The following is a 14365-nucleotide window of genomic DNA, read 5'->3' as shown; positions in this document are numbered from 1 at the left end:
TGCCTAGGACTGTGCTCTAGGCCCCTGCAAGGAGAAGTTCGTAAAGGTGCAGGGAAAGTCCAGGATTTAACACTGATTAGTCTCCCTCCCCAGAAAGAAAGCACCAGGCACAGGGAATAAGGCATTTTCCCCCTTATGCTGGCTACAACTTGATTTTTTTTTTTTTTTTTTTTAAGGAGCAAGTGTCAGATTTGATGGTTGTATTGGGGTTAAAACTATATAGATAAGGTGGTCAAAACCTTTTACAAATAATCCTCTCACATCTTTGCCCGAGGGCTTAGGTTTAGAAAGTTTCTTAGCCATCCCAGGATGTGGGTGAAAGTGGCTTCCCCCAGGCTCATCAAATACACAGAGCAATTGATCTGAGTGCTGGTGGATGGGAGGGAAGGAAAGGAGGGGTCCAAGAGGCATAGCTGCACCTGCCCAAGGGAGACATGCTGTGTAAACTAACAAGAAGTCACTGGTGCTTCCATTTGGTTAAATACTGATTTAGCAACTGAAAGGGATGCGGGAGAAATATGGCAATATCCTCTCCTGTAAGAAGTTCACTGTTTTTATTGGGGAGGCAAGACTGATACACCCTAAATGGTATGGGAATAATGAATTGATCCCGATGTCAGTGTCCTGCCCTTGGTTTAGGGCCCTTTGCCTATCTTGAAGCTTCCAGGAATTTCTACCCTCACACCGGCCTACCTCCCTGGCATATCCAGTTCAGACTCTTTCCTCTTTTCGTTTCTTCTTGCTGTTCTTATTTGTTCTTCAGCCTGTATTGCATCCACATCCGGGAAGGCACCCTGGCCTGTTTCAGCCTCTGTCAGTCCTTCTTTTGTGGTCCCACCTTCCACCAGTATTCTCACATAGTCCATCTAAATCACACTGCTTATTCTGATTTAACTCAACAACTTTGCAATAATTGTTACTGTCAAGTATTAAGCATTGACTGTGGACTGAGCACCTGGCAAGGCATTTTGTATTTTGTAGTGGAATCATATTATTTTCTCCCTGTAGAACTATTGCCCTTCCTTCCTTCTTTCCCTCCTTCCTTCCTTCCTTCCTTCCTTCCTTCCCTCCTTCCCTCCCTCCCTCCCTCCCTTCCTTCCTTTCTTCCTTTGCTTCCTTCTCTTCTTTTTTTTTTTTTTTTTCTTTTTTGATGGAGTTTCGCTCTTGTTTCCCAAGCTGGAGTGCAATGGTGCGATCTCAGCTCACTGCAACCTCTGCCTCCCGGGTTCAAACGATTCTCCAGCCTCAGCCTCCCGAGTAGCTGGAATTACAGGCACCTGCCATCACACCTACCTAATTTTTGTATATTTAGTAGAGATGGGTTTCGCCATGTTGGCCAGGCTGGTCTCAAAATCCTGACCTCAAGTGATCCACCCATCTTGGCCTCCTAAAATGTTGGGATTACAGGCGTGAGCCACTGCGCCCGGCCTATTGCCCTGATTTCGATCCCTCATCCGTCACTCCCTCCTTCTGGGAAATGACCCTTCATCAGTTCCAAAAAGGAACTACTCTGGCCCACACTAATCATAGTCTTTCCTTGGGATTTAGGGGCAGCTCTTCTGGGGTAGGGAAGCTGAGAGATGCCCTTGGTCGTGTCTGAGCCCAGGAAAGAAGCTAGTGTGTAGGAGAGAATGACTTAATATCCAGAGCAGGCATTGCTGAGAGGCGGAAGAGGTCTGACAGCCTTCCAATCTCTTTTCCACCTCCCTCGGGTTTCCTTATCTGAGCCAGTAGACGCTGCTTTCATGAGGTTATTGTGTCCCTACAATGCACACAGCCTCACCTCACTAATCCTCATAACAAAATGAAGTGGGTGTTATCTTTTTTTTTAAACCTAAGAGGAAGCAGTTTTATTGCTTTTTCTGATGAGAACATTTCTTTCTATTAAAAGCAAATTCAGAAATATATAATGAAAACACATTTCACCCATTATCCTACCATTCAGAGATAACTTCTGATTGTGTTGTTTATACACGTGGATTTATAAAAGGAGGTTATGCTTTTATTCCCAAAAGAAAACTGAAGCTCAGAGATGTTAAGTAATTCCTCTAGGGTCAAAACCAGTGCAAATCACTAAAACATGTTGACTGTCTGTTAAATTCAATGTAATTAAGTGCCACAGGGAGTTACAGGCAGTGGGTTTTGTGGATCAAGGAGGAGAGAGGCCGGCACTGATTGGAATTACTGGGAGGGTTTTCTGAAGGAGGTGGGGCTTGACAGAGTGATCCTTTATATATATATATATATAATATAATATATCATCATATTATATGATATATGATATATATCATGATATATATCATGATACATATATATCATGATATATGATATATGATATATATCTACATATCACATGATATATATGATATATGATATATATTTATATATCATATATATGCTATATATGATATAGCATATATATGCGCTATATATTTATATATCATATATATGCTATATATTTATATATCTATATATATTTTAAGGCTTGTTTTATTTTAATGGCTGATCTGTATAATCACAGAGGCCAGTATGTACAGACAAAGTGGGAGCTTTTATTTCCTAGTCTCTTCCTCCTTGGACAAGGTCTCGATGATTTCCTCCTTCTTGGCCTGGAGGCACTCTTTACGGCGCTTGCAGGCTTCCTTGGTCTTAGACCTTTGGGCCTCAACCTGGTCAGCCAGGAGCTTCTTGAGGGCCTTGTCTGCCTTCAGCTTGTGGCTGTGTTCCATGAGAATCGCTTATTTTTGAGCACATCCCGCTTCACCTTCAGGTACAGGCTGTGATACGTGTGGCGATCAATCTTCTTAGATTCGTGATATTTTTTGAGCAGCCGGTGCAGAATCCTCGTTCTCCTCATCCATGTGACCTTCTCTGGCATCCGGGCATTGGCTGTACCCTTTCACTTACCTATGCCCATGTGCCTGCCCTTCCGATAGGCCAAGGTGTTTTCCTGGCATCGAGCCCGGGAATGGACAGTCATTGGCTTGTGGATGATCAGCCCGTCTTTGATCAGCTTCCGGATCTGCTGATGGGAGTTGGCCTTGGCAATTTCATTGGTCTCATTGGGGTTCAACCAGACCTTCTTCTTGCCACAGTGGAGGACCCTAAAGGCAAGCCTCTTCTGAAGCCTGAGCATATTCATGGCTGTGGCCATAGCAGTGAAAGGCGAGTGATCTAATACTGACTTGATTCCTCCCATTGAGTGGCTTCTGAGTGGGCGAAGCCAGTGAGTGGGGCCACCTGAGCACTGCCTGCTGTCGAGACTGGGTGCTACCTAAGACGATGATTAGTTTTGAGCTTTTCTGAAATGTGAAAATTAAAGTGCAAATAAGTCAGTGTGAACATGGCAAAGAGGGACGGAGGAAGAGACATATGGTATCTAGAAGGAAGCTGGCAGGTTAACAGGGTGCCAGGAAATTAAGACCTAAAGAAACAGAGTGGAGGAGTAGGAGGGTGGGGGCACAACAGTGGACTGTGGTTTTGCATTTGAATCAGGAGGAGGGAAGAACCACCCATCCTTCCTCTCTGGTTTTTTTTTTTTGTCTTTAAACAGGCACTGTCACTCTCTTCACTCTCTTTTGGGATTACTTGTTTATATGTTTGTCTCTCCCTCTGCACTGTGAGATCTGGGTGAGGAGGAATGGTGTTTAATTCTCATACATATCTTCAGTGTTCAGCACATTGAGCCTGGCACAAATCAAAGAGACACGCATTAAATATTTTTCTTTTTTTTTTTTTTTTTTTTTTTTTGAGACGGAGTCTTGCTCTATCGCCCAGGCTGGAGTGCAGTGGTCGGATCTCAGCTCACTGCAAGCTCCACCTCCTGGGTTTAAGCCATTCTCTTGCCTCAGCCTCCCAAGTAGCCGGGACTACAGGCGCCCACCACCTCGCCCGGCTAGTTTTTTTTTGTATTTTTTAGTAGAGACGGGGTTTCACCGGGTTAGCCAGGATGGTGTCGATCTCCTGACCTCGTGATCCGCCCGTCTCGGCCTCCCAAAGTGCTGGGATTACAGGCTTGAGCCACCGTGCCCGGCCTAAATATTTTTCAAAGCAAGGATCCACTGACGTGACTTTCAGGCAGGCTACAACCCCCTCTCTAGTCTCATAGGGCACCTATGCACATGGTGGCTTTTCATGGGCTGTTCCCTCCCTCAGGAGCACTTTTCCCCTACCCGTCAGCTACAGTCCTTCTATCCTGGCACAGATGTTACATCCCTGACTCAACAGGTGAGACTGGATTTCCACTCCCGTGCTCTCCTAGCACTTTGTATTCTTAAATAACCTTCATTATAATTTGTCGTTGAGTATTTATTTGTGTAATGACTATTTTTTGGGATCTTCTCTATCACTGGGTTGGACGCTCCTTATGGTAGGGTCTGGTTCTGGATCTCCTGAGCCTGGGCCTGTTGAATGGATTCTACTTTTACTAAGCTTTGTTCTTCCTTCCTAGAGGCCGAGATAACTCCAACTTACCTTGGTGCAACTATCTAGGAATTTAAAAATGCATCTTTGAACAACTGAAAATCTCCAGGCTATCTCTTCCAACAGTTGAGGCATCTAGCCCTGGAAAAAGTCAATCAGGCTAAATGATACCTGCTGTGTGTTCTGTTTGCAGGAGAGCAGTGGGCAGCTCCAGAGCTGGACTGTTTTCCCACATGGAGTCTGTGATAACTGGGTTTTGCTGCTATAAATTAGGGTCACCCTGCTCTTAATTGGCAGCCAATTCAGAGTGTCCCTTATAGTCCTCCTCTTTCTCCTTTTTCGTGTGGACTGTGTTTGAGAGAAGGTGTGGAAAATCCTGGCACTGTGCCGCAGGGACGGTGCACCTGCAGGCTGGGAATAGAGGTGGTGAGTGCTGGCTGCTGGCCCTCAGCATCTTTTTTCTCCCTCCATGTTGCTCTGCCCTTCCCTTTCTTTTCTCAGGAATTTTGAAAGAGGTCTCATTACTAGGGAAATATCCCCTGGGTAGCTCTTCCTTTCTCTCTTCTTTCTCCCAATGAGTAGAGGGGAAAGTGTTCTCCGTTTTGAACCTGCAAGCCATCTGGATGCAAAGATGTCCAGAAAGGCCCCCGTGTCTTTGGATTTCCTACAGCAACTCTGCCTTAGCCTCCCAGGGCCATCTGCTTCAGGCTGGGACATCTTTCCTTCATGCAGGAGAAAGGGGAACTTAATAAAATTTTGCTCGGGTTTCTTGGGGCCTGAGGCAGTGGTGGGGAGGAGAGAAGCCTGGGCTGTTTTATTTCTTGCACCTGCTGTGAGTCAGGAATGGTCCTTGGTCAGCAGGCACATGGAGGCCCGTTGGGTGCCAGGCACTGGGCAGGTGTTGGGGCTACAGGATTATCTGCTAGGACCTCAAAGGCTGGTCTGGTGGGCAGCATGAAAACAATGATGGTGACACAGTGAGCGTTTGGACACAGGTCCTGGAAGGTGTGGAGAGGGAGCAGCTGATGCAGGCTCCTGTTAGAATGCTGGAGGCAGAATCAGGAAAGGTGACTCAGGGGAGGCTTCACTGGAAAAAATGTGTCTGGGAGGCACTAAAACAAGAGCCCATTATGTGTTTTAAAATGATATTAGTAATAATGTATGGGTTTATTTGGACAAATGAGTTCACAAAATTGTGCTGTCTGTAATGTTGATTCTCGACTGAGCGATGAAACTCACTTCCCAGGCCCCTTTCTGTAAGCCATCCCCACCATCCCCTTGAACCTCAGCTGCTCCACCAGGGCCAAAGCAACTCAAAAGGAGGCCGAGACCCCCATGCCTCATTGCTAATCGATGGGCATGGCCTGTGGGCATAGGGGTAGGATTCAGGACCTTACCTAGCATCTGTCTTCCCAGAATGTTGCTCTGCCCTTTCTGGGGACCGGATGTCTTAGTTTCTTTATCTCTATAATGGGAATAACCCATTCCCTGAAAATTAGGGAAGATTATAGGAGATTAAACTCACCTTGTAAACCTAAAGTCCTATCTGAGATCGAGAGTTTAGACAGCAAGCACCATTTTGTCTTCATTTCTTGATGAATGGATCCATGAGGCCTTTTTTTATTCACTCAACAGATATTTACGTGGCAGGCATCATTCTTGATACTGAGGGTAAAGCTGTGAACAAAACAAAGACCCCAGTCATGGAGGAGTCAGGAAATACAGAAATATGCATGACAGCAGATAACAGGAAGGGCTAAGAAAAATGATGCAGAGTAAAGAGCTTGTGATGGAGGTGGGGTGGGTGCTGTTGCATGGGGCAGTCTGAGAGGCCTCTAGGCTTAAGGGATTTGAGCAGAGAGACCTGTGTGAAGGGAAGGGGTGACCCAGAGACTGTCTGAGGAAGGAGCAGTGAGTGCAGAGGCATTCAAAGCAAACGCCTTGAAATGGGAGTGTTATCAGTTTACAATACAACCAGCAATTGCTTCTACTACCACTGGTAATATTTATAGAGTCTATACTGTGTGCCAGGCAGTATTCAGGCACCTCGACAACCCTATTCGGTAGGTCCTATTTTTATCCTTCCCCCATGTCACAGATGAGGCATTCTTAGAACCAACCGAGCATCCAGATAATACGAAGAGGGAGCGGTTCTCATTTACATGAGGAGTGTATAAGTCACAGCCCTACACAGAGGGAAGAGTGTATGGTTTGGAGAGAAAAAAAATCTCAGTTTGGGCCTGGCCTGCTACACATTTTATTAGCCCATTTTATAAATAATCCTCTTAATCTCAGAGGATTATTATGTATATTAAGCGAGAGATCCAAGTAAAAGAGTGTTGCAAACTGCAGGGCACCATGAGAATATCACTTTATTCTTCTTCTTATTACACCAATTCTCATTCCTTGCCTCTTGCAAAGAGAGAGAATGAGAGAAAAATGGAAACTTGCAACTTACTTAACTTCCTTGGTTCTTTTCCTGAAAACTTATTTTCTACTAATGTCTCTGGGAGTGAATTAACTAGAGTATCCAGTTGAATTAAGTATTTTGCTGAAAGATGAAGGGACTGTGAGATAAAGTTGGTGCCGAGGATTCTCAGATTTCTAAAGGAAGCACTTGAGGTGCTAGAACTCCCAGTCCACTCTTCCACAATACCAGAAACCTGTAATCCCCAGACCCAGAATATTTTTTTTTTTTAATTATACTTTAAGTTCTAGGGTACATGTGCACAACGTGCAGGTTTGTTACATGTGTATACATGTACCATGTTGGTGTGCTGCACCCATTAACTCGTCATTTACATTAGGATCTCCTAATGCTATCCTTCCCCACTTCCCCCACCCCACAACAGGCCCCGGTGTGTGATGTTCCCCTTCCTGTGTCCAAGTGTTCTCATTGTTCAATTCCCACCTATGAGTGAGAACATGCAGTGTTTGGTTTTCTGTTCTTGTGATAGTTTGCTAGAATGATGGTTCCCAGCTGCATCCGTGCCCCTACAAAGGACATGAACTCATTCTTTTTTATGGCTGCATAGTATTCCATGGTGTATATGTGCCACATTTTCTTAATCCAGTCTATCATTGATGGACATTTGGGTTGGTTCCAAGTCTTTGCTATTGTGAATAGTGCTGCAGTAAACATACGTGTGCATGTCCCAGACCCAGAATCTTATGACAGCTTTCTCTGATTTCACATTGTGTAGATTATCTATGCAAAAATGTAAGTGGCCTCAAATAGTGCTACCCTTTAAAATTATTCTATGTATCTGTCCCAGAGTCTTGTGGGCTGAATGGCTAAATCCTAGTGGATTAGGTGAGATGGGTATTATTATTTGGGGCTACAGAATGGAAAAACTCAGGTGAAGGAAGTTATCCCAAACTTCATAATTGATGGTGAGCCTGGATACTCATTCTCAAATCTGGTGAGGCATCATTGGCTTATACCATGATGGCGATGGTAAGCTCATTTGTCAATCAAATGATCAATTGGCAGTAGGGTGATGATAGTTAACAATAATCTGTTGTATATTTCAAAATAGCTAGAAGAGAATAATTAGAATGTTCTTAGCATAACATTATGGCTATCCCAGTTACCCTGATTTGATCTTTACGCATTCTATGAATGTACCAAAATATCACATGGGCTCTGAAAATATGTACATCTATTATGTGTCAATACAAAAAGTTAACCAAATGATCGATGAACACCTACTATGTGCCAGGCACAATGCTGGGTGCTGGGAATACAATGGTGACTGAGACAGGGACCTGGGTGCTTGCTCTAGGGAATGCCCTTAGGAGAAGCTCAGGGTATGTTTTTTTATTTGGAATGCTTGCTGATGTCCTTCCCAGGACCTCCAGAAAGAAGTGGTGGTTGCTTCAGCGGTCACTTGCTGATGACTGACAGGCGTGTACCCATGTAGCCGGCACATCTGGTGCCTGTGATCACAGCCGAGCCATCCAGTCTGAGCTTTGTTTTCCCCAGAGCAGCAGTGGCTTTCTGCAGTAAGCTCCATCTTGGCTGTGCTGCCCTCCCCACTGGGGTTGGGATAACAGCCTCCTGGGGACTGTGGCTAATCTCAGAAGAAGCAGAGCCCCCAGGGAAAGACTTCTGTCTCCATTGTGTGCACCTAGGATTAGGTAGAACTGCTACTAATGCAGTTAGGTAAAGGCAAGGGCTCTGGTTGCTGGGGAACCAGGAAGCGCTGGGTGAGCCTCCCATCTGCTCTCAGTGAAGGACAGCCTCACTGTCACTGCTTTCTAGGGCCAAAGGGGCCTCTGACAAAGCTAATGTGACCACGGTTAAAATACTGGCTCTGAGAGTCAGCCAAACCCATTCAACTAACTGTGATTTTAGGCAAACCTCAAAGCCTCGGTTTCCCCATCTGTAAAAACTGGGGTACTAATCATATCTACCTCATTACCTTTTGGTGAGGGCAAAATCAGATAATACTGTTGGACACTGGCATGTCCTGAGTGTGCTTGGTGAGCCGTCCATCAACAAGAGCTCAGATGACCATGTTCCAGGCAAGGAACCCGAGGCCCACCCTGGCCTTGATCAGAAATAACCACCCTGAATTCCTCAGTACCTGACTCTGGTGTCGAAACTGGCTTCCCCGGCCTCCAGCACTAGGCCACGAAGAAACCAGCTTCTTTCTCTCACTGGTGGTGGCCTGCTGTGCCCTGCTGGCTGGGTCCAGAGAGAAAGAATGAGGAGGAACTCAGGACCAGTCATCAGAGGCCAGAGGGTGGCCAAACTGCTAGCAGGATCACAGTGATGGAATCACCTGAAGATCTTCTTCAATTGCCTCATCTGTAAAATGCGGTGGCTTGACTGCCCCTTCCAGCCCTAAAATTGTTTTAGGAAGCCCACTGAGGAAGCAGCGAGCAAGAAGGGAGCAGTGGAGGGAGCATATTAATATGATGTAAGAATAATAGCTCTCATTTTGTAAGTCCTGACTGCATGCCCGGGATTGTGCTGGGATATATAGGGTCCAGAACATTATCCATTTTCTAGGGGCTCCTGCAGTCATGAAACTGGTGGTAGTGGTGGGGTGCAGTCATATGGGGTGGGTGGAGAGACATAATAACCGGAGGAATTAGAATTTGCTTTGGTACATGCCTTAAGAGAGATCTGCACAGTGACTTGTGGACCTCAGGCGAGGCTGCCTGTGTGTGCAGAGCCTCGAATGCCATTCAGTGAAGGGAGGTCGGAACCCTGCATTCAGGGAAGGGGACTTCGTGGTTGAGAGGGCAGGTTCAGGAAGATTCTGATGGGAGGGTTGGCGGCCAGGCTAGTGCTCCAGGGGGCTGATGGATTACATTTTTCGAGTTAGAAATCATCAGAAGCCCCGCTGAGAGGGCTCTTGTGGCTTTGGAGCTATGCCGAGGTTCTCTCTTGCAAGGGGAAAACTTGGCTGTGCCTTTAAGTGTTATTCTCCTGTCCTCTCCGTTTCCTAGTGTGGCAAGATTCAAATCCAAAGTATTTGCACTGAATTTGTTAATTTCAACCAGTGGTAGGATAGAATTAGAAGTCTAAACAGCCATTTTTGCTTCCCTTTGAGGGTATGTTTTCTGACCTTTTAAGGAAGATCCTGTCGAAACCTTGAAAACTTGTGACTCTAGGTGCTGGATATGACAGTGGGTCAGGGACATATTGTGGACCTGCCGTGTGCTCGGGCCTGAGCTGAGCAAGCTCATGGAGTTAGCTCTCTTGAACTCTTAAGATCGTGAAAATACAGTTCCAAGCCACAGAAGCCCTTTGGAGTGATTCTGAATGGTGGGAGGGCAGAGAGGCTTTGAATGCTGTTTGAACACTTAGACTGCTAAGTGCGACTCTTCAAACACTTCACGTGCCTTGGATGGTCTGGTGCAAAGGATATGCAGGAACATAAAATATCCTGCCGCTACTGGAATAAAGGCCCCTTATCTTCTGCCTCAATATTGATTTAGGACAATAGCTTGTTTTGAACTTTCTCCCCATAAATTAAATTTTAATTTAGAAAATGCTGTTGGGGGAACTTAGTATGTAAGTACAGAAAGTTTTGGAGATAGGGGGTGGCTGCTCAGAAGGGAGCCTTTAAAGAGATGACAAAGGTAAAAGCATTACTCTACTCAGAACATTTCATTAAAACCCCCATCAGATTAATCCATGGACACATAGTATTTTGAGTACCTTTTGTTTGCAACATTCTGTGATGGAAACTGGGAGAGAGAGAGTTTAGCTTTTGTCCTCGATGTATGTGCACATTTATATGTGTTTAGTATTGTCTTACATGGGAAAGGACAATGGGATTTTTTTTCAGAAGCATTTTTCCCTTCTACAAAGGATGACATCAGGGCATAGCAGAAAGGGCTCTGGACTGAGAGTCAATAAACTTGAGTTTATCTCCTAGCCCTACCTCCAGCTGTGTGGCCCCAGACAAAACACTTGCCTTCTCTGATCCTCAAGTTCTCATCTGCAAAGCAATAAGGTTGGACCAAGCCCTGTGTACTGGCAGCGTCAACATCACCTGGGAGCTTGTTAGAAATGCAGCGTCTCAGGCTCCTCTCCAGAACTACTGGATCAGAAGCTGTATTTTAACATGATCCCAGGTGATTTATATGCAAATTAAAGAACCATGGCTTTAAAGAACCATTCCTCCTCTAGTAGTGTATTATTTTGTGTTTTTTCCAAATGCATATTAAAATATGGTTATGAAGAATTTATCCAAGACTGCATCAAACATTCTACATAAAATGAGTGTATCATCTCTTACCCTTCAAAAGTTTGTACTTTGTGAGAAAAAAGGGTTTAAAGGCAGAAACAGGCACAAGCAATCATACATTCAGTTCCAGTGCTAGATATACATATTTCTTCCGTTTGCCTCCTTTGTGTTTCGGGCCTTGACAGTGTGGTAAGGGCAGTGGTGGAGAGAGGAGAGGAGGAGTTGCAGAGTCCAGTTGACTGAAGGTGAAAATGGCAATGCGCTGAGCCCTGAGCTGGCAGGTGGTCCAGAGAGCAGTCAGCCTCAGCCCAGCTCCTCAGAAACATTGCAAGGGTTTTGAGAATCCAGCATCATCAGTGATGAGAAAAATGTTTCACATTTTTTCAAGCATATGTGAAAGTGCTTTGGTTAATTGAATAACAATTCATAGTGATTTTTTGATGTTCTGTATTTTTCTAATTAATTGATTGTAAATGTAAACCTATTAGATGGGAAGAGGACTCTAGTTCATTTTTGCATTAAAAGGGGTCTTTCTTACTTGAAGTTTGTGGGAACTATTGGAAGAGGGCATAATAATTAATAATGATGATGATAACAACTAACACATGCCGAGAACTTTCTAGATGCCAGGCACTGCACCTTGCAAGGAAGGACTTTAGGCATCTGTTAATTAATTTATGGATAAGGAAACTGAGGCTAGGAGCGGTGAAGTGACTTTCTCCGAGTCATCCTATGAGTAATTGGTGGATCCAGGGCTAGAAACCCAGTGTCCTGGCTGCGGGGCCAGCTTTTTTCTGCTGTGCCTGATTTTGTGGTTTGTCTGTCTGGTGCTCTGAAGTAGCATGTGTGGGAAGGCTGAATGGAGGGTCACGAATTTTCCCGAGTTCCTCCTCTGGGAATCACAGACTATCAGAGTCCAGAGGACTTCAAAAGCATGCAGGCCACAAGCTCCATTTACAGGTAAGCACATCCAGCCCAGCAAGGGAAGGGAGCTTGCCCAAGGTCAAACAATTAGTAGGGTTTATTTGTTCTGGTCTCCCTCTACCTGAAATTCAGCTCTATTTGAACAAGTGAAACAAGCCCTTCTATGAAAGCAAATGAACATGGTTTTGAATATTGCATCTCAGGTTGCTGTGAGGACTATATCTATCTTTAAAAAGGATTCAGCATAGTCACTGGTAATTGATAAACATTCAAATAATGTTTATTATTGTTATCATTTTTACTAAGCTTCACCTGTTAAATTTAGGGACACTTTTGTTGTTGTTGTTGTTTTTTAAAGCAGGACTGATTGTAGTCTTGTCTTTTTTTTTCCCATGTTCTCTATCTTCAGGATAACCTTTGAGAGGACAGACCACCAAATTCCTTTTCACTGAATACTGCACCACATAATCATTGGAAGCCATGTACTGGGAAGGGAGAAAGTTGGCCCTTTGAGAGGCTGTGTTCTTCATCTGATGAGCCCATGCCACGCCGGCTCTCATTGAGCCAAGAAGCTATCTTTTTGGCAGTAGGTCTCCTGATCCTGAAGATTTCAATGGAACAGACATTTTCTGAGAATCAGTCAGGCATCTTTCTACTCTGCATACAATTGTTACCAATTTAGAGAACTAGGGACTGGTTTAGAATCAGAGCCAACTTCATAGGTTTGCAACCTGTGCAACTGCACAGACCATCCACATTGGAGCCCCCGGTTGATTTAACGCTCTGTGGGGAAATCGGAGTTCTTAATATTATTTTCAATAAGAGGCCCCACTTTTTTATTTTGCATTGGGCCCATCAACTTATGTAGGTACTCTTGGTTAGAATAATCTAGAGCAGGACCAAGAGCCTCTGAGGAACAAGTCAGTGGGGCTTGCAGTTTTTGGGGGAGGAGGAGGCCACAGACCTGACCCCTTGTGATGGGTTCTAGTATTATACATGGGCTTGAGCCAGGCAGCATGCGGTCTGCTGCCACAGAGAGGAGGTAAGCAGGGTGGTTGGTGACTTGCCCACCCATCACTTTGCCCTGTGAGTACAGATAAGTCACTAACTGCTCTGCATGTTTCCTTTGCATCCCCAGCTTTGATCACACATAGTACCCAGCACATAGTAATCACTTAATACATTGTGGCTATTTACTTTATTGCTGCTCTAAAGTAGTCCAGAGATGAACCATCTTTGGTTCATATCTTGGCTATTCAGGGGCCTTAACGTTAATTCCCCTGCTAGAAACCTCTTTCTTTTATTGATTCAACAGCTGGATTAACTTCCCCAGCATCATCATTTATTAGCCACGTAACCTTAGATACTTTTGCTTAATGTTTCTGAGTCTCAGTTGCCTCATCTGTAAAGAAGGGACGATCATGTCTACCTTGAAAGGCTGTTAGGAAAACTAGAGATAATACATGTAAAGCCCCTGGAATAGTAGTGACTGGCACATGGTAGGTGTTCGAGTCACTTTTCTTATTATAAAGTTGACATACAAACAGCTTTCATTGTGTTATTTCCCTTCCTCAAAAAAATCTTCAGTGGCTCCCCATTGCCGTGGCCATGGGGGATCAAAGCTCGTCATGACCTAGCCATCGTCTACGTTGTCTGGCTTCTCTTACCAGTGTTTAAAAAATTCTCCAATGTTAGCTGTGTCTTGTTCCCCAGGCCACTGGAACCTCCTTGGTGATAGAAGTCCATGTTGTCACCTAGGAGCGTGCCTGTCACAGTGTCTGTATGGCTGATTGCTAACCACAGTGTATTTCAGGAATATTGTGCAATTCTGCTTTTTTTTCCCATTTGTTTATAGCTCTTAGTTCCTTCAAATTGGAAATGGATTATGGTTTTGCGTTTGATTCAGGAGGAGGAAAAAAACACCCATTTTTCCTCTCCTGTTTTTTTTTGTTTGTTTGTTTTGTTTTTAAACAGCTACTGTCACTTTTGGGATTATTCGTTTATATGTTTGTCTCTCTCTCTGGACTGTGAGATCTGGGTGAGGAGGAATGGTGTTTAATTCTCGTGTGTATCTTCAATGTCCAGCACATCGAGCCTGGCACAAATCAGAGAGACACTCATTAAATATTTGTCAAATCGATGAATATTGGAAAGCTCAAGTTTTTATGGCGGACAAGGGAGACAGTGGGAGCTGCCTTTTTACTGGAGAAACATTGTTTATTAGATCTGTATGGATCATTTAGAAAATATGCAGTTGGTTATCTTTTATGGTCAAAGAAGAAAATCAGTATAAAATGCTTAATTAAAAGCAG

The 14365-nt window shown here is 44.4% G+C and overlaps 1 protein-coding gene and 1 pseudogene across 3 annotated transcripts in view; one reads left to right on the top strand and one right to left on the bottom strand.

Moving 5' to 3' along the window:
• ROR1 (receptor tyrosine kinase like orphan receptor 1) overlaps nucleotides 1-14365 on the top strand; it is a 408557-nt gene that overhangs the window by 12381 nt on the left and 381811 nt on the right. The window lies entirely within an intron of this gene.
• LOC102126945 (large ribosomal subunit protein eL19-like) lies at nucleotides 2446-3142 on the bottom strand (annotated as a pseudogene).

Source organism: Macaca fascicularis, chromosome 1, assembly GCF_037993035.2.
Source record: "Macaca fascicularis isolate 582-1 chromosome 1, T2T-MFA8v1.1".
Lineage (NCBI taxonomy): Eukaryota > Metazoa > Chordata > Mammalia > Primates > Cercopithecidae > Macaca > Macaca fascicularis.
The sequence above is the reverse complement of the archived record's forward strand: the minus strand, read 5'-3'. Positions and strand labels throughout refer to the sequence as shown.